Raw genomic sequence first — 19,302 nt, 5'->3', positions numbered from 1 at the left:
GGATTCAGCGGCTATTACTTACAAGGACAACACAGCTACAATTCCTACACTTACACAACTAGCTGCTGGCCACATGTTGCCTTTTACATCCTGGCTACTAACTCATTTGCATATTTTCTTAAAGTGATATCACAACATCCTCTTTTTTCCCCCCGAGATAACATTACAGACGTTAAGAGTAATACATGCACAATAGCATAAAAGCTATTTACACAAAAGGTAGACCACTGTTTAAAAAATTAACATTATAGAATCCCTCCAGTGCAGAAAGAGGCCATTCAGCCCAACGAGTCTGCACTGACAACAATCACATCCAGACCCTACTTCCCATATTTACCCTGCTAATCTCCCAGACACTAAGGGGCAGTTTAGCATGGCCAATCAATCTAACCTGCACATCTTTGTACTGTGGGGGGAAACTGGAGCATCCAGAGAAAACCCACGCAGACATGGGGAGAACATGCAAACTCCACACAGACAGTGACCCAAGGCCGGAATCAAATCCGGGTCCCTGGCACGATGAGGCAGCAGTCCTAACCACTGTGCCACATTAACCATCTCTAAGAAGTCTCACAACACCAGGTTAAAGTCCAACAGTTTTATTTGAAATCACAAGCTTTCGGAGCACTGCTCCTTCATCAGATGAGTCACCTGAGAGGATCTCCAAGACGTTCGCACATATCGACACAGATGTCAAGTTTCTACAGGTTCACCTGATGAAGGAGCAGTGCTCTGAAAGCTCATGATTCTAAATAAACCTGTGGACTTTAACCTGATGGTTTGAGACTTCTTAGAGATGGTTAATGTGTGCAGATTCTTTCTAAGAATTTAAGACTCTGTGTAATATATAGAGGGTTTACTAATCCTCCTGCATCTCGTGATGGTATGCACAAGGTAGCACAAATGATCCTTTACATTTCTGAGGCAAATCCCTGGTCAACAGAGATAGTTCGTCTGTGAGGTCAAAGGATCCTGAATCGTAGAACCATAGAACTCTACAGTACAGAAAGAGGCCCTTCAGTCCATCGAGTCTGCACCAAACACAATCCCACCCAGGCCCTATCCCCATATCCCTACATATTATACCCACTAATCCTTCTAACCTACATATCCCTGGACACTAAGGGGCAATTTCTTAGCATGGCCAATTAACCTAATCCTGCACATCTTTGGACTGAATCGCTATAAATCTCCAGATAAATTTATTGGGTGAAACATTAATCATCTCGTGACTACCTCGCATCACCCCCTCCCCCTCCACTACCCCGCCACAAGCTGCTAGAACCTGTAATATTGCCTTGTGAAGGGAAAAAAACCAAATCATCTCCCAGCCTCCATCAATAAAAGCAGTAGCAGAACCAGGGTTCTGTCCAAGTTTAAATTACCTGCCCCTCATCCATACTGTTTCTGTGAGAACATCTGAACATAACATCTGAAAAGAAGTTTAATTTTGTCTGTGGTCTTAGCCCTGTAGCTTCATTTTTCCCTAATCCCTCTTATATGAATACAAAAAGGGGAGGGTATTGCAAACCCTCTTCTTGTGTGTTACATGTTTGAAATAAACTAACCTTCCCCTTAGAGGCACAGTGGCACAGTGGTTAACATTGCTGCCTCGCAGCGCCAGGGACCCTGGTTCAATTCCCGGCTCAGGTCACTGTCTGTGTGGAGTTTGCACATTCTCCCCATGTCTGTGTGGGTTTCTTCCGAGTGCTCCAGTTTCGCCCACAGTTAAAAGATGTGCAGTTAGGTTGATTGGCCATGCTAAATTAAATCGAGTGTCGGGAGGATTAACAGGGTAAAAAGAGGTGGAATTGTGGTTGGTGCAGACTCGATGGACTGAATGGCCCCCTTCTGCACTCTAGGGATTCTATGAATTCGGCCAGATTTTTCCAAATGCATGTAAATCCTATCCTTAAGAATCCTCTCCAATAGGGTAGAGGCAGGAACACTCACAATATTAAGAAGAATTTAGATAAGAACTTCAAAAACACCATAGCATACAAGGCTATGGACCAAGTACTGGAAAATGGGATTACTATAGATTGGTGCTTGATGTCTGATGCAGACATGATGGGCCAAAGGATCTCTTTGTGTACTGTCAAACGCTATAACTCTATTGGAAGACATTGTGGTGGCGCACTTATCACTGGCTTGTGACAAATCATTTCCAATAGATTGTAGTCACTTGTGGAAACATTCCTTCACTGTCGCTGGGTCAAAATCCTGGAATTCCCTCCATAACAGCACAATGAGTGTACATATGCCACAAGGACTGCAGGGGTTCAAAAAGTCAGCTCACCACCACCTTCTGAAGGGCAATTAGGGATGGGCAATAAATGCTGGATGTAATTACTTTAACGACGCCCATGATGTGGACCTCTTAGAAGAGCTCCCAGATTAAGGCACTATGAGCGACATTGTGGCACAGTGGTTAGCACTGCTGTCTCACAGCGCCGAGGACCCAGGTTTGATTCCTGGCTTGGGTCACTGGCTGTGTGGAGTTTGCACATTCTTCCCATGTCTGCATGGGTTTACTCCGGGTGCTCTGGTTATCTCCCACATTCCAAAGATGTGTCGGTTAGTTGCATTGGCCATATTAAATTCTCCCTCAGTGTACCCGAACAGGCACCAGAGTGTGGCGGCGAGAGGATTTTCACAGTAATTACATTGTAATGTTGATGTAAGCCTATTTGTGACAAATAAATAGACTTTCCCTTTAACTTTTAATGGTTTGTCCAATTAGGGAATACTGAATGTGTACGTAATGTGGAGTGTCAGGGTTACTGGCACTCTGTGTTTGTACTCTGTACGAGCAAGTACCTATTCTGAGTGTTGCAGAACGATATAAATAAATCTAATTAGGGGAAGGGATGTTGACCTCAGAGGAGGTTTTTCACTGGCTTAGCCAGCACATCCCTTAAATGAATAAAAAATACTTTTGAATTGTCATCATTGTGAAACTGTGTGAATGTGATTTAAGAAATCAAAAGAGGAAGGATTGAGAAGGAAGGTGAATTAGTGAGTGAATTCAATATTAAATCAGGTACACAAAACAAAAGAGAAGGAAAGAAAGACTGGAATAAGGCAGAGAGGGAAAAAAACACAACAATGGGAAAGAAAAAATAAAAAATTATTTTTAATATCGCTCCACAATGAAGGACGGGATTTCACATATTGTTATTTTGTTTTTGGACAAGGGAGTATGAATGGTCGTCATTAACAATTATCACACCATTAATAGGGTGATTATATTGTTAAATACTAGTTCTACTTTGCTGTGGTGAGCTTAATATTCAAATACAGCAAAGTCGTGAAAAGTATGGGTGTTTAAGGATGAGATATTGTGTGACCAAAGCTAAAGGCGGAAAAGCCTTTGCACCATTGGATATATCCTTTCTAGATGGTATGGTTCCTGCACTGACCAAGACTGCAAAAAACTACAAAGGGTCATGAACAAAGCCCAGTCCATCACACAATCAACCTCCCATCCATTGACTCTGTCTACACTTCCTACTGTCTTGGAAAAGCAGCCAGCATAACCAAGGACCCCACATACCCCAGGCATTCTCTCTTCCACCTTCTTCTGTCGGGAAAAAAGTACAAAAGTTTAGATCACGTACCAATTGACTCAAGGACAGCTTCTTCCCTACTGCCAACAGAATTTTAAATGAATCTACCTTATTAATTAATTAATAATGGGGCAGTATGATGGCACAGTGGTTAACCCAGATTCAGAAACGAGAAGGTACCAAGAAAGCTGCAGTTCCCAGTTTCACACAAGTGAAATAGCTGCCCACCAGAGGGCGCCAGAAGCCCTAAAGCCCGCTGTCCAAGGTGCTGAAACTGATCGTTTTTATTGAAGGCCCGTTTTCTGTTTTTTTTCAGTTAAGGAAAGATCCAGAAGTAGAATTATCACTCCCAATTCATCCTATTAGAAGTGAGCTGGGTTAAATCCTAGGAAAGTGTGAGGTAGTGCACTTTGGGAGGGCTAACAAGGCAAAGCGTTACATTGTGAATAGTGAGACCCTGGATAGTGCGGAAGATCAGAGGTTCCTTGGAATGCATATCCACAATCCCTGAAGGTGGCAGGACAAATAGATGAGATGGTTCAGAAGGCGCATGGGTTACTTGTCTTTCTTACCTGAGGTAGAGCAGAGAGGCCATCCTGGAACTGTATAAAACGCTGGTTAGGCCGCAACTGGAGCACTGTGTGCAGTTCTGGTCACTCCATTATAGGAAGGATGTGATTGCATTGGAGAGAGAGTGCAGAGGAGATTTACCAGGATACTGCCTGGAATGGAAGGTCTGAGCTCTGAGGAAAGATTTGATAAGCTGGGCCTGTTTTCCTTGGAGCAGTGAAGACTTAGAGGTTTAGAGGAGACCTGATGGAGGTGAATAAGATTATGAGGGGCATAATCTTATTCACCTTATAGGAATAGGAAAGCACTTTCTCCGTTAGTAGAGTGGTCAGTAACCAGGGGGCATAGATTGAAGATAAGAGGCAGAAGACTGAGAAGAAAGTTGAGGAGAAACTTTTTTGGTGGTGAGAGTCGGGAACTCTCATAACATTTAAGCAGTGTTTAGATATTCACTTGCTCTGCCATAACCTCCAAGCTATGTGTTAAATGCTGGAAAATGAGATTAATGCATTCACATCTTTGTTCACACAATGGGCTGAATGGCCTCCTTCTGTATCCATGAATCTAAGAAAATACAGCCATGATCTTATTGAATGGATAAGCAGGCTTGAGGAACTGAATGGCCTACTTCTGCTCCTATTTTGTATATGGAATTATAGAATTTCTACAGTGCAGAAAGAGGCCATTTGTCTCATATGGCTTGCACCAATCATAATCCCACCCAGGCCTTATCCGTGTAACTCCAAATATTTACCCTTGGCACTAAGGGGCAATTTAGTATGGCCAGTCCACATAACCTACACATCTTTGGACTGTGGGAGGAAACAGGAGCATCCAAAGGACACGTGGAGAATGAGAACTCCACACAGACAGTGACCTGAAGCCAGAATCGAACCCGGGTCCCTGGCACTGTGAGGCAGCAGAGCTAACCACTGTGCCATCGTGCCACCATGCTGCCCCATATTCACATGTTCATATGTTATGACATGCTGGGCTGCTGTATGCTCACTTGCACTCAGAGGCAAAGGTTAGGGCTAGGTTACATATGAGATGGATGATTTATTTATCTTATATGGAGTTATGAGCAATGTCATGAATTGGGAATGAAAGGAAAAATGGTTATATGTAAAAAGCGAATGATGGGTCATAAAAAGATAAAACCACTGAAAAAGCGGCAAGTCAAAGTTTTTCATTTTGCACTCATCAGAACACTACCCAAGAATTGGTATATAACTACCAATATGAGAGCAAACAACAATTTATATTACATGAGACAAAATTAGCAATGAATTAGGTATATAGTGTGAGGAGATGTATTTTGACAGGAAGAACATAAAAAAGCCAGCAAAATTCTGAAGATTGTGTAGGAGCAGAGGGACTTCGGTGTCTATGTGCACAGGTCATTGAAGGTGGCAGGACAAGTGGAGAGCAGTTAAGAAAACATATAGTATTCTGGGCTTTATTAATAGGGACACAGAGTACAAGAGCAAGGAGGTTATGCTGAACCTATACGAGACACTGGTTAAACCTCAGCTGGAATATTGTATACAGTTCTATGCATCACACTGTAGGAAGGATGTGAACACATTAGAGATAGTGCAGAAGAGGTTTACAAGAGGACTCTGAATCTGTACTCATTGGAGTTTAGAAGGATGAGGGGGGACCTTATTGAAACTTATAGGGTACTGCGAGGCCTGGACAGAGTGGATATGGAGAGGATGTTTCCAATAAAAGGAAAATCTAGAACCAGAGGGCATAACCTCAGGCTAAAGGGATGATCCTTTAAAACAGAGATAAGAAGGAATTTCTTCAGCAAGAGAGTGCTGAATCTGTGGAACTCTTTACTGCAGGAGGCTGTGAAGGCCAGGTCATTGAGATTCTTTAAGACAGAGATAGATACGTTCTTGATTAGTAAAGGGATCAGGAGTTATGGGGAAAAGCAGGAGAATGGGGAGAGAAAAATATCAGCCTTGATTAAATGGCGGAGCAGACTCGATGGGCCAAGAGGCCTAATTCTTCTTTTATGTCTTATGGGCTTATGGTCTTAAGAATGGTTCCAGGCATGAGAAACATAGTTATGAGGATTGGAGAGATTAAAACTGTTCTCCTTGTAGAGAAGGAGGCTGAGAAGAGACCTGATAGAGATATTCAAAATGATGAGGGGATTGGACAGTATGGATAGAGAGAAACTGTTCCTGCTTGTAAAAGGTTGTAGTGCTGAGCCCAAAACATTTGAAATTAAAGAATTGGGCACTCTCAATTAAACTACGGTCCGTTCCAGTAAAAATCAGATCTGGCCAACATTCGAATCTACAGAACTCAGACAGGCTGCCAGGGCATGTCTGGATCAGCCCCCGATAACCCATCAAGAGATCATCGCTCCTATTTGATATGCATGGCATATTGTCGCAGCCTAGATAGAGCCAGACTCCAAGGTGCCCAGAGCTGGCTGATAGGTCTCCTGTCAACAGGTCATCAACTGGACCATTGGGCACTGAGACCCCCTTTCCTGAGCCCCGTTGGCAGAAGGTCAATAGCAGATGGAAAAAGAGGTGCGAGGGCACAGGGGGATACAATAAGCCTTCCGGACATGTTGGGAGCGAAGACTCGGGACGGGAGACGAATGAGACAGACCAGGCCACAGACCAGGCCAGCGAAGGGAGGAAGGCAGCAAGTAAGGAAGAAATGGCCAGCGAGAATCATCTTCACAAAGAGGAACCAGAGGGGCTCATGGACTGGTTCTACAACCTAGCAAGCCATCTTTACGGGTCATATAGCTGAATTCTGGGTGTTTGCTGTATATATAGTGGGTAATTTCGGGTTAACAATATTTAATAAAGTTAGTTGCATTACTTATCTGTGTTCATACTTTGTTCTTCTCATAAATAAAGGCACGTGGATAAAGCTTTAATGAAGAAACTGATTGCAGTATCTGAATTGGACAGATACAATGAAGATCAAGAATGAGAGAGCACATGAAACAATGATTTGTTAAAGAATATGATGTGAGAATAAACTTGTTCACACCGTGAGTGGTTGGGGTCTGAAATGCACTGCCTGGAAGTGTGGTGGATTGAAGATTCAAGAGGGTGTTAGAACATAAGAACATAAGAAATAGGAGCAGGAGTAGGCCATCTAGCCCTTCAAGTCTGCCCCGCCATTCAATAAGATCATGGCTGATCTGTCGTGGCTCAGTTCCACATTCCCGCCCTCTCCCCATAACCCTTAATCCCCTCGCTTATCAAAAACCCATCAACCCGCGTCTTAAAAATATTTAGCGAGGCAGCCTCCACCACTTCAACGGGCAGAGAATTCCAGAGATTCACCACCCTTTGAGTGAAGAAGTTCTTCCTCAACTCCGTTCTAAACCGCACCCCCTTTATCTTGAGGCTGTGCCCCCTAGTCCTACTGTCCTTTCTGAGCGGGAAGAGTCTCTCCACCTCTATCTTATCCATCCCATTCATCATCTTATACGTCTCAATGAGACCTCCCCTCATTCTTCTAAACTCTAATGAGTACAAGCCTAGTTTATTCAGCCTCTCCTCATAGCTCAACCCCCTCAACTCCGGTATCAGCCTAGTAAACCCCCTCTGCACTCCCTCCAAGGCCAAAATATCCTTGCGTAAGTGCGGCAACCAAAACTGCACACAGTACTCCAGCTGCGGCCTCACCAATGCCCTATACAGCTGCAGCAAGACCTCCCTACTTTTATATTCAATCCCCCTCGCTATGAAGGCCAGCATCCCATTCACCTTCCTGACCACCTGCTGCACCTGCAGGCTGGGTTTTTGCGACTCATGCACAAGGACCCCGAGGTCCCTCTGCATCGTCGCCTGCTGCAGTTTTTCGCCTCGTAAGTAATAGTCCTTCCTACCATTATTCCTACCAAAGTGGACCACCTGACACTTGCCAACATTAAATTCCATTTGCCACTTCCTGGCCCATTCACCCAGCCTATCTAGATCCTTCTGCAGACTCTCCACACCCTCCGCGCAATTTGCCGTTCCACCAATCTTGGTGTCATCAGCAAATTTCGACACCATACACTCGGTTCCCTCCTCCAGATCATCTATATAAATGGTAAATAGCTGAGGCCCCAGCACCGACCCCTGGGGCACTCCACTAGTCACCAACCGCCAATCCGAATAGCACCCATTGACCCCCACTCTCTGCCTCCTATTTGACAACCAATCCTCTATCCACGCTAACACCCTACCCCCGCCTGCCGATGACTACTTGAATAGAAATAATGCATGAGGGTGCGGGGAAAAGGCAGGGGATTGGCACAAAGGCATAATGCTTGTTTGGAGAGGTGGTCCAGATATAATGGCTCCTTCTGCACCATAATAATTCTGTGACTCAGTGTCAGTTGATATGGTGTGGTGTTATTGTATCTTTAAAAAAGGTTTTCTTTAAATCATGATCTCTGTGGCTCACAGCCTCAGCTGATGTCATTATGATACCAGGCTGGCTACTAGATATCCGCTTATTGCTACTTAAGAAGCTTCGATGGGAGTTGCTTGTTTTTGTTTTGGGTTTTTTTTATAACTCTGCTTTGTTAGGAGAAAAAAAACTGGTTGGCAGGTCAGGTGACAGAAGTTATTTTATTTTCAGTTCTGAGCTACAGTTTAGTCTTAGAAGGGACAACAAGCTAAATGAAAGTGTTTCTCTCTCTCCCTATTGTTTCTGTCAGATATTCTTGCTGGTTATCTGACAGGAATGCTTTACCTTCCTGCAATAAAGATTCTGCAGTTGGTGACTTGACCAGAGAGTCTCTCACTGGGCTCTGAGAAGCTGTTTTGACTTCAACTTGTTCTGAGTGAATCCAAAGAACTGCAGACTTCAACCAAAGGACTCAGTTTCCAGTATTACGTGAGCATTAGTCATTGCTATGTAGAAATTGTTTAAAGGGTTTTGTCTACGGAAGGTTTTGGTTTTGATTGGAACACATTAGATATATTTGTTAAGGGTTATGCATTATAGGGTCATTTTGGTTTCTGGTTTGATAGAAGTTCTTGCTAATTTTCTTACAATACTCTTAAATAAACTTTGTTTGGGAAAAGCTCCCCAGTGGGTCATTTGAATCATACCTGAAGTGAAACCTATCATGCTTACCCTAGCCAAATTCAAGATGCAATACTTATGATTCAGACAGGCTCCATAAAATCCTATGGAGTTTCTGATCTGAACCATAACATGAAATGGAAATGTTTGAAGCCTTTGTCTCTTTGTGAATTTCTCAATCAGGTTGAGAAATGTCAATATTAGAAGCAAAGTATTGTATTTTCCAGTGTTGACACCAAAATAACTGCCAATGACCGGCTTTGGAGCGTCCTTAATCTGTCAAACAGCTTGGAAATGTTGTTTTATCAGCATTTATGTATTTGTGTGCCAATGCTTACAGCCTGAGGTCCCAGGCACAGTTGTGAAATATTATTGCTAATCTGAGCTACATTAAAGTGGTCTGTTAATGACGGGCTATATCTTGTGGGAAAGTAATCTAAATTACCTCCCTGGATCTACTGGAAATTAACAGTTGTGGGCAGTTACGTTAAACTTTTGACTTCTGACCTGGGCACCTAGCATGAATTGGTTGGCCATTACACTTTATATACACTTCAAAGACGGGTGGCACGGTAGCACAGTTGTTATTACTGCTGCCTCACAGCACCAGAGGCCTGGGATCAATTCCAGCCTTGGGTGACTGCCGATGTAGAGTTTGCACATTCTCCCCGTGTCGGTGTGGGTTTCCTCCGGGTGCTCCAGTTTCCTCCCACAGTCCAAAGATGCACATGTTAGGTGGATTGGCCATTCTAAATTGACCCTTCTGGGGCAGTTTTCCCACGCCACCATGAGATTGTAGTGGATGGGGACAGGCCATACAAAGGTGCTTTGACCTCGGATGGAATTTTCCATTTTTGGGGCGAGCAAGGCTGGAGAGTCCCACACTTGGTGCCCCAAAATGTGTTGGTTTAGGGGGATTGGTCATGGTAAATGTGTGGGGTTACGAGGTTGGTGCAGGGGAGAGGGACTGGATAAGATACTCTGTCAGAGAGTCGGTGCAGACTTGATGGGCCGAAAGGTCTCTTCTGCAGTGTATGGATTCTGATTCTAACACTTTGAAGTGCGATGTTGCAGGTATTTTGGATGCAACATAATGCTTTGAATATAAAATTTGTTTTTAGCCTCCAATCAGTTTTAGTCGGGTTAATTGCCCCTTTCATAGAATCATAGAATCCCTACAGTGCAGAAGGAGGCCATTCAGCCCATTGAGTCTGCACCAACCGCAATCCCACCCAGGCCCTATTCCCGTAACCCCACACATTTACCCCAACTAGTCCTGCTGACACTAAGGGAACAATTTAGCCAACTGGGGCCGATCCAACTAACCCGCACATCTTTGGAGTGTGGGAGGGAAAGCACCTGGAGGAAACCCACGCAGACACGGGGAGAATGTGCAAACTCCACACAGTCACTTGAGGCTGGAATTGAACCCGTGTTCCTGGTACTGTGAGGTAGCAGTGCCAACCACTGTGCCACTTAATTGTAACATAGGTGGCACACTGCTAAATTGCCCCTTAGTGACCCACGATGTGTAGATTAGATGGATTAGCCATGGTAAATGTGGGGGGTTACAGGGATGGCGCAAGGAAAAAAGGCCCACTGTGTACCACCGTGCTGCCATGAGTAAATTTTTTCTATTCCTCTGGGTTTCTTCTGGGTGCTCCCGTTTCCTCCCACAGTCCAAAGATGTGCGGGCTAGGTTGATTAGCCATTCTAAATTGTCCCTTAGGGTCCTGGGATGTATAGGTAAGAGGGATTAGTGGGTAAATATGCAGGGATATGGGGATAGGGCCTGGGTGGGATTGTGATTGGTGCAGACTAGATGGGCAGAATGGCCTCTTTCTGCATTGTAGGATTCTATGGTTCACCACTGATCCCCCACTGCCCCTCCCCTGCCCCCACCCTGCACCCGGTCACCCAGAATACACCATCGGTACACTGACTGGCAGCAGAGATTGAGTAGCTTGCTCTCTGCTTGCCTGTGTACAATACAGCAGGACAGCTTGAGAAGATTTTCAATTCTTCCCTCCTACTCCCAGAACATGGTCTTTCCCTGCCCTCAATTAGCTCGCTGTGAGCTGAGGGATTCACCATAAGAAATATTCTGGGAGAAGAATTACTGTTCTATCGTTCAAGAGCTCAAATGTGGCGAACATCCAGTCAGCCTTCATACACTCGATTAGAACAACACAAACCAAACATGGTCAGGTTTACGCCGAGTTCACTCGTACAGTGGGAAAGAGAACATCCATTATTTATTTGCATTGCCCGTGTCCAGATTGACTGCTGCAAGTTGAGTAGGTGTCCTGTGGTTGTGTGGGGTGGTTGGCACAGCTGCCCCTTGGGGCTAGGGACATGGGTTTGATTCCAGCCTTGGCTGACAGTCTGTGCGGAATCTGCACATTCTCCCCGTGTCTGGGTGGGTTCCCTCCGGGTGCTTCGTTTTCCCCCCAGATGTGCAAGTTAGGTTGATTAGCCATGCTAAATGACCCCATAGTGTCCCAAGGTATATAGGTCAGGGGGATTAGCAGGGAACGTACATGAGGTTAAGGGGTTAGGGCCAGGGTAAGGGACTAAGCAGATACAGTGGGCCAAATAGCTTCCTTCTGCACTGTAGGAATATTATGATTCAATGTGTGGGCAAATCTTGCTGCCTCAAGTTTTCTATTTTGCTCTGAAGCCTGCCAACACTTTGTTCAACCTTTCCATCAAATTCCGTATCTGGTTGGTTAAAAAAAAAACAAGCTAAGGCAGATAAACACCAAGGTGAAGAGAAAAAAGAATCTGTTATTGATGATATCGATCTAAATGGAAATCTGCTGTGCTGCTGTAAAATACACCTAAATATAGTTCATTCCACATACAATAACAGCCGAGGAATAACCTAGAGAGGAATACATCAATGCCACTAATTGCTGCCTGTCTTTGGAGGAGTGCCATTAGTTCCATATTCATTTGGCACAATATGTTGGAGGGGAAGCAGGTGTGCATACTATATAATTAAATCAGGGTGGCATGGTGGCACAGCGGTTAGCACTGCTGCCTCACAGCGCCAGGGACCCGGGTTCAATTCTGGCTCAGGTCACTATCTGTGTGGAGTTTGCACGTTTGCCCCAGACTCGGGTCATTGTCTGTATGGAGTCTGCACATTCTCCCTGTAACTGCGTAGGTTTCCTCTGGGTGCTCCCGTTTCCTCCCACAGTCTGAAAGACATACTGGCTAGGTGCATTGGACACGCTGAATTTGCCCTCAGTGTATCCGAACAGGCGCTGGAGTGTGGCAACTAACGGATTTTCACAGTAACTTCATTGCAGTGTCAATGTGAGCCTACTTGTGACACTCAGAAATAAACTTTAACTTTTGACTTTAATAATTACTGCAGGCATGGGCCCCATATCTCGCTGTGTAAATGCTTTGCATGATGAAATACTGAGAGACTTGATCCTTGCGCAGCTGAACACCAGCCGGTGTGGTCTATGGCTCAGGCATGATGGCACCTGCAGTCGGACAGCTGCCAAAATTCTCTGCCAGAGCTCACCTGAGAATTGCAAGCACTTGGCTATTCGTGATGTAGGGATATCTGTGGAATCAGACACTGGGTATTAACACTTCAAGCAGGGATTGCCAGAGAAACGACGGCAAACTGGAGTCCAGGTTGGGGGGAAGGGTGGGAGCGGGGGCAAGAATTGCTTCTGGAAAAATGATGTACTGCATCAGAGATTCTCCTTCCCGTTGACTTGTGATGGAACTCAGCTATAAATACTGACTTTTAAGCTATTTGTACAAAGGTAAAAGGTTAAAAAGGTAGACTCTCCTTTGAAGCCAATTCTGGTCGCCACACTACCAGAAGGATGTGGAGGCTTTGGAGAGGGTACAGAAAAGATTTACCAGGATGTTGCCTGGTATGGAGGGCATTAGCTATGAGGAGAGGTTGGAGAAACTTGGTTTGTTCCCACTGGAACGACTGATAGAAATTTACAAGATTATGAGGGGCATGGACAGAATGGATAGTCAGAGTGGAAGAGCCAATTACTAGGGTACATAGGTTTAAGGTGCGAGGGGCAAGGTTTAAAGGAGAGGTATGAGACAAGTTATTTTACACAGAGGGTAGTGGGTGCCTGGAACTCACTGCCAGGGGAGGTAGTGGAAACAGATACAATAGTAACTTTTAAGGCGCATCTTGACAAATACTGGAATAAAGGGATATGGTCCCCGGAATGGTAGGGAGTTTTAATTCAGATGGGCAGCATGGTTGGTGCAGGCTTGGAGGGCTGAAGGGCCTGTTCCTGTGCTGTAACTTTTTTTTATTTTTTGAAGCAGGGATTAAAAATTAAAATCAGAATTCAGCTGTTAGACAATGGCTCAATATGTTTATAAACATACCTGGGCATAATTTAGGCGGCATGGTGGCACAATGGTTAGTTCCAGTTTCCTCCCACACTCCAAAGATGTGCAAGTTAAGTTGATTGGCCATGCTGAATTACCCTGAGTGTCAGGACGTTAGCAGGGTAAATAAGTGGGGTATGAGTAGAGGGCCTGGGTGGAATGTGGTCGGTGCAAACTTAATGGGCCAAATGGCCTCCTTCTGCACTGTAGTGAAAATAAGGATTTAAATATTGATAGTTATCTTTAGCAGGTCTATGTAACTCTGCTGCCTTACAGCACCAGGGATCCAAGTTCAATTCCAGCCTCAGGTCACCGTCTTTGTGGAGTTTGCAGATTCTCCCCATGTCTGCGAAGGTTTCCTCCGGGTACTTTGGTTTCCTCCCACAATCTGAAGATGTGCGGGTTAGGTTTATTGGTCATGCTAAATTGTCAGGGGGACTAGCAGGGTAAATGACAGCTGCAGGAATAGGGCCTGTGTGAGATTGTGGTCGGTACAGATTCGATGGGCCAAATGGCCTCCTTCTGTACTGTAGGGATTCTATGTAACATTAGTAAGATTCGGATTCTCTTTCGAAATAAGATTACACTTTATTTTTCTCAAATTATCAATGTTATGATTACCAGAAAATGTCACTTTCTGCTGCATTGAACTTCATTGGCCACCTGTCTGCCCATTCTACTGACTTGTCTATGTCCCTTTGAAGTTCTATTCTCCTTATGGTTCTCAATGCTTCTGAGCTTTGTATCATCTGCAATCTTTGAAATTGTGTCCTGTACACCAAGGTCTAGGTCATTAATAACATACCAAGAAAAGCATGGGGTTTAGATTATTGTATCATGCAAAAGGTAGCACCTTCACGAGTGCAGCACTCGTTCAGTCCTGCACAGGAGCATCAGCTGGGCTTTATGTGCTACAACCTACAACCCCTGACTCAGATGAAGGCAGTGGTCACTGAGCCACATCTGACATTCAATATTTAATAGGTCACTACCTACTACCATGGGGGTAGGACGGTGTCATAGTGGTTGGCACTGCTGCCCCACAGCTCCAGGGACCCGAGTTCAATTCTGGCCTTGGATCAGTGTGTGTGTGGAGTCTGCATGTTCTCCCCATGTCAGCCTGGGTTTCATCTGGGTGCTCCGGTTTCCTCCCACAGTCCAAAGATGTGCAGGTTAGGTTGATTGGCTATGCTAAATTGTCCCTTGGTGTCCCAGAATGCGAAGGTTAGATGGATTAGCGAAGTAGGTATGTAGGGTTACAGGATAGGGCAGGGGAAAGGCTTGGGTAAGATACTCTGTCAGAGGGTCAGTGCAGACTTGATAGTCTCTTTTGCACTGTATGGATTCTCTGATGCTATACTCCAAGAAATCAAACTGTCCATTACATACCACTGAATTGTTTTAAAAGGTTTATAGTAAGCAAGGATCCCAAATTCTCTATTATATTTTTTAAACCAAATTTAAAAACTTTTCTTTGAGGTTGAAATGGCAACAGTTGCCGGGATCCAGTACAGTAACTACACTTCCTGGAGGGAGGTAAATTGCTTTGGCTTTCAATTTACTCCAAGGATATTAGTGTCGCTGGCACGCTCAGTATTTACCCCATTGCCAATTGCTCTTGAGGTGTTTGTGAACTTTCTTCTGAATCCACTGCAGGCTTGGATTGTTAAATGGCTAGTAACATTCATGTCATCCTGGTGCAAGCAATGACCATCTCCCCCAGACATTCAATGGCATTAGCATCACTGAACTCCCGATATCAACATTCTGGAGGTTACCACTGACCAGAAACTGAACTGGACCCAGCCATATAAATACTGTGGCTACAAGAACAGGTCAGAGGCTGGGAATCCTGCTGCAAGTAACGCACCACCTGATTCCCCAAAGCCTGTCCACCTGCTACAAGGCACAAATCAGGAGCGGTACATTGGCACAGTGGTTAGCGTTGCTGCCTCACAGCGCCAGGGACCCAGGCTCAATTCCCAGCTTGGGTAACTGTCCGTGTGGAGTTTGCACGTTCTCCCCATGTCTGCATGGGTTTCCTCCGGGTGCTCCAGTTTCCTCCCACAATTCAAAGATGTGTGGGTTAGGTGGATTGGCCATGTTAAATTGCTCCTTAGTGTCAGGGGGACTAGCTAGGGTAAATGCATGGGGTTATGGGGATAGGGCCTGGGCAGGATTATAGTCAGTGCAGACACAATGGGCTGAATGGCCTCCTTATGCACTGTAGGATTCCATGATTCTATGAAGTCAGGAGTGCAATGGAATACTCTCCACTTGCCTGGATGAGTGCAGCTCCAACAACGTTCAAGAAGCTTGATACCAACCAGGACAATGCAGCCCGCTTGATTGCCACACGATCCACTATCTTAACCATTCATTCCCTCCACCTCAGAGGCAGCAGTATGTACCATCTACAAGGTGCACTGTAGCGGCTAACCAAAGCTCCATCAACAGCTCTTTCCTGCCCCCATCCAGATTTGTGGGAACACCACCATCCACAAGCTCCCCTGCAAACCACTAACCATCCTGACTTGGAGCCACATCACAGTGGCCATTGAACTCCAAGCAAGATTTGTATCTCTTTTTTACCAACCAAATAAACAAAATCAACAAACTAAATGAAAAGAGGACATTGCAACAAAGTAAATAGAATCCCCCAAACAGCTAATGTTTTGTGTGTCCAGGGGGAAAAAAAGGTTTGGAGCAGTATTCTTATTTGCACGTCTTACTGGTGTTCCATTTTGAGGTATGGCTCCTGCTCTGCCCAAGACAACAAGAAACTACAAAAAGTCGTGAATGTAGCCCAATCCATCATGCAAACCAGCCTCCCATCCGTTGACTCTCTAGTGGTAGAAAAAGCAGCCAGCATAATTAAGCACCCCACGCACCCTGGACATTCTCTCTTCCACCTTCTTCCATCGGGAGATAGATAGGTACCATCCGACTCAAAAACAGCTTCTTCCCTGCAGCCGTCAGACTTTTGGATGGGATTACCTTGTATTAAGTTAATCTTTCTCTACACCCTAGCTATGACTGTAACACTATATTCTGCACTCTCTCATTTCCTTCTCTATGAATGGTATGCTTTATGTAGCACACAAAAAACATTACTTTGCACTGTATGTTAACACATACAACAATAATAAATCAAAACAAAGATATACAATACCAGTTTGGACCAGTATTCTTATTTGCTTGTTTTACTGGTGTTCCATTTTAAGGTTTACAATACCAGTTCAGGCCAGTATTCTTATTTCTGTTTTACCGGTGTTCTATTTTAAAGTATACAAGACCAGTATTATTTGCCCACTTCACTGCCTTTTCCTTCTGGGATGTATGAAATGTGCCAGAGGGAAGTGTAGAAAAAAAGCAGCCAGCATAACTAAGGACCCACACACCTTGGACATTCTCTCTTCCATCTTCTTCCATTGGTTGAAGAAGGTGGCTCACCCTCACCTTCTCAAGGGCATTAAATGTTGACCTTGTCAGGGGAACACACACAAGAATAAGAAGTGTTAGTGGTGAAGATGGCATTGAGTTGGGAAGTCCGGGATTGTGTGTAAGCTCCCCCTCCGCTTCCCCGGTAAAAAGGAGTCTGGCCCCTTTTAAGGTCAAACCAAATAAACGAACTCAAGTTAAATCAGGACAAAGTAAAAGGGGCAGCTCCCCAAAAGGAGGGGGAACAGCCCGAACAAAATCAAAGTACAAAGGAAACTTAAAAACGTCAAATTAAAAAGTGTGATTATTAGGGTCAATAATGCACCCCAGCCCCTGCGGTGCCCAACGGGCGTAGAAAAGTCTCTGGAACCAGGATGGTAGTGCTGGTGTACTGCACCTGCTAGCCCTTATCCTGCTGGCTGGTAGAGATTATTAGGGAGGGAGGAAGGAAGGTCTCCCAATGAATAAGAGTGCTCCTGTCTGCAAATGTTAGATCAACTGGAAACTCAGCGAGGTGGGAGGACTGCGGGAGGAACATGGTTGATTGAATGAGTGAGATCAGTGCATCTCCAGGGAAGCTGCCCTGATCTTCCGGTCACGTTGCACCGTGTTTACGGCGGTGGATCAGCTGTTGTAGCGGAGTGAGGGGGGCTCAGCCCAGCCCAGCCCCCGTTCCGCCCTTCAACCCACACCTCCCAGGCTGGACTGGGGATCCGGGGGATGTGCCTGTGCCGGGCGAGCTCGGCTCTGATACCCTGCGATGGTTAATACGTTTGCAGACCTCTCTCCCTGTGTGTGAAAGAGACGTCCTTGGGATTGTGCCTTTGTTCGGAAGCTGCAGGGGGAACAGGTTCAGAGACTGGGAGCTTGTGAGTAGACTCTTGTTTATTTCAGTAATTGCACGCTTTGTCATTGCGGCTCGGTTTCGGTCACAAAACGATTGGGTGCAGATGGAAAATCTGCTGCAGCTGTTTCCGAAGGTCAGTTGTTGTCACCCCTGTGTCCATCCCTGGCGAAGAATATAAACTGTGATGAGTCCCAGCTCCTCTCTTGGCTTTGTTTACAATGGTTCTCTGTGTGCAACCTTCAGCCAGCGTACAGCAAACCTTGTGTCTGTGCTGGGAATCTCTACTCAGCAGCTGAGGGACAGGAATACATTTGTCCTGTAGATTTGTCCAGTCTTCATCCCTTCATCCCCTCTCTCTCTCTTCAGTCATATCCCCTCCCTCTGGAACTGCAAACTGTCCCAGCTCCCTTCTGTCCGATGCCTGACTTTGCCCAGTAGGTCAAGGTGGATTCTATGAGAAGAAAATACTTTCATTTATATAGCACCCTTCATGTCCCTGGAGCATCCCAATGTGCTTTACAGCTGAGTGAAGTATTTAGGGAGCCTGGCCAGGTAATTTACACACAACAATGGGTGAGGGATAAATATTGGGGCAGCACGGTGGCACAGTGGGTTAGCACTGCTGCCTCACAGCTTCAGGGACCTGGGTTCGATTCCCGGGTTGGGTCAGTGTCTGTGCAGAGTTTGTACTTTCTCCCCATGTCTGCATGGGTTTCCTCCGGGTGCTTCGGTTTCTTCCCACAGTCCGAAAGACGTGCTGGTTGGGTGCATTGGCCGTGCTAAATTCTTCCCCCAGTGTACCCGAACAGGCACTGGAATGTGGCAACTAGGGGATTTTCACAGTAACTTCATTGCAGTGCTAAAACTAGTAAATAAACTTGTTTTAAAAAATACAACCCTTTCACCCTTTATCAAGCTGCATGAGATCTTTTATTGCCCCCTTCTGAGAGCAGATGAGTGGTTTATATTTCTAACAGGTAGACTGTTGTAGTTTACTCAGCGAAGGCATTTTAATCAGTGTGTGTGCACAGTGATAAGTGAAGCAGATGGCTGGCCAGTTGGACTGAATGAAATACCTTTGTGACCTGTGATATTATTCACCTTTATCAACTGTTCCTCGCTGCCAACTTGGCTAACCCCAACTGGACCACTCTCAACAATATAGCTGTCCCAAAGTACTGCACTGAAGTGTCAGCTGAGATTGGAACTTGAATTCCTTCAGACTTAAGGCAAGTGAGCCACCAACAATTCCTGTACACAAATCAAAGAATCCCTTACAGTACAGAAAGAGGCCATTGGGCCCATCCAGCCTGTACCGGCAACAATCCCACCCAGGCCCTATCCCCGTAACTCCACATATTTGCCCTGCTAATCCCCCTGACATCAAAGGCAATTTAGCCTGGCCAATCCACCTAACCTGCACAT

The 19,302-nt window shown here is 45.2% G+C and overlaps 1 protein-coding gene across 1 annotated transcript in view; it reads left to right on the top strand.

Moving 5' to 3' along the window:
- The first annotated feature begins 17,751 nt into the window (after positions 1 to 17,751).
- Positions 17,752 to 19,302, top strand: part of ccdc92ba (coiled-coil domain containing 92Ba) — an 83,374-nt gene continuing 81,823 nt past the window's right edge. Inside the window, exon 1 of the mRNA XM_080210557.1 lies at positions 17,752 to 17,899. The gene's annotated coding sequence lies outside the window, so the exon portion shown is untranslated. The remainder of the gene's footprint in view (positions 17,900 to 19,302) is intronic.

Source organism: Carcharhinus amblyrhynchos, chromosome 23 (genome assembly GCF_965287045.1).
Source record: "Carcharhinus amblyrhynchos chromosome 23, sCarAmb.v2.hapA, whole genome shotgun sequence".
Classification (NCBI taxonomy): domain Eukaryota; kingdom Metazoa; phylum Chordata; class Chondrichthyes; order Carcharhiniformes; family Carcharhinidae; genus Carcharhinus; species Carcharhinus amblyrhynchos.
Note: the sequence above shows the minus strand (reverse complement) of the source record. Positions and strands in the feature narration are given on the sequence as shown.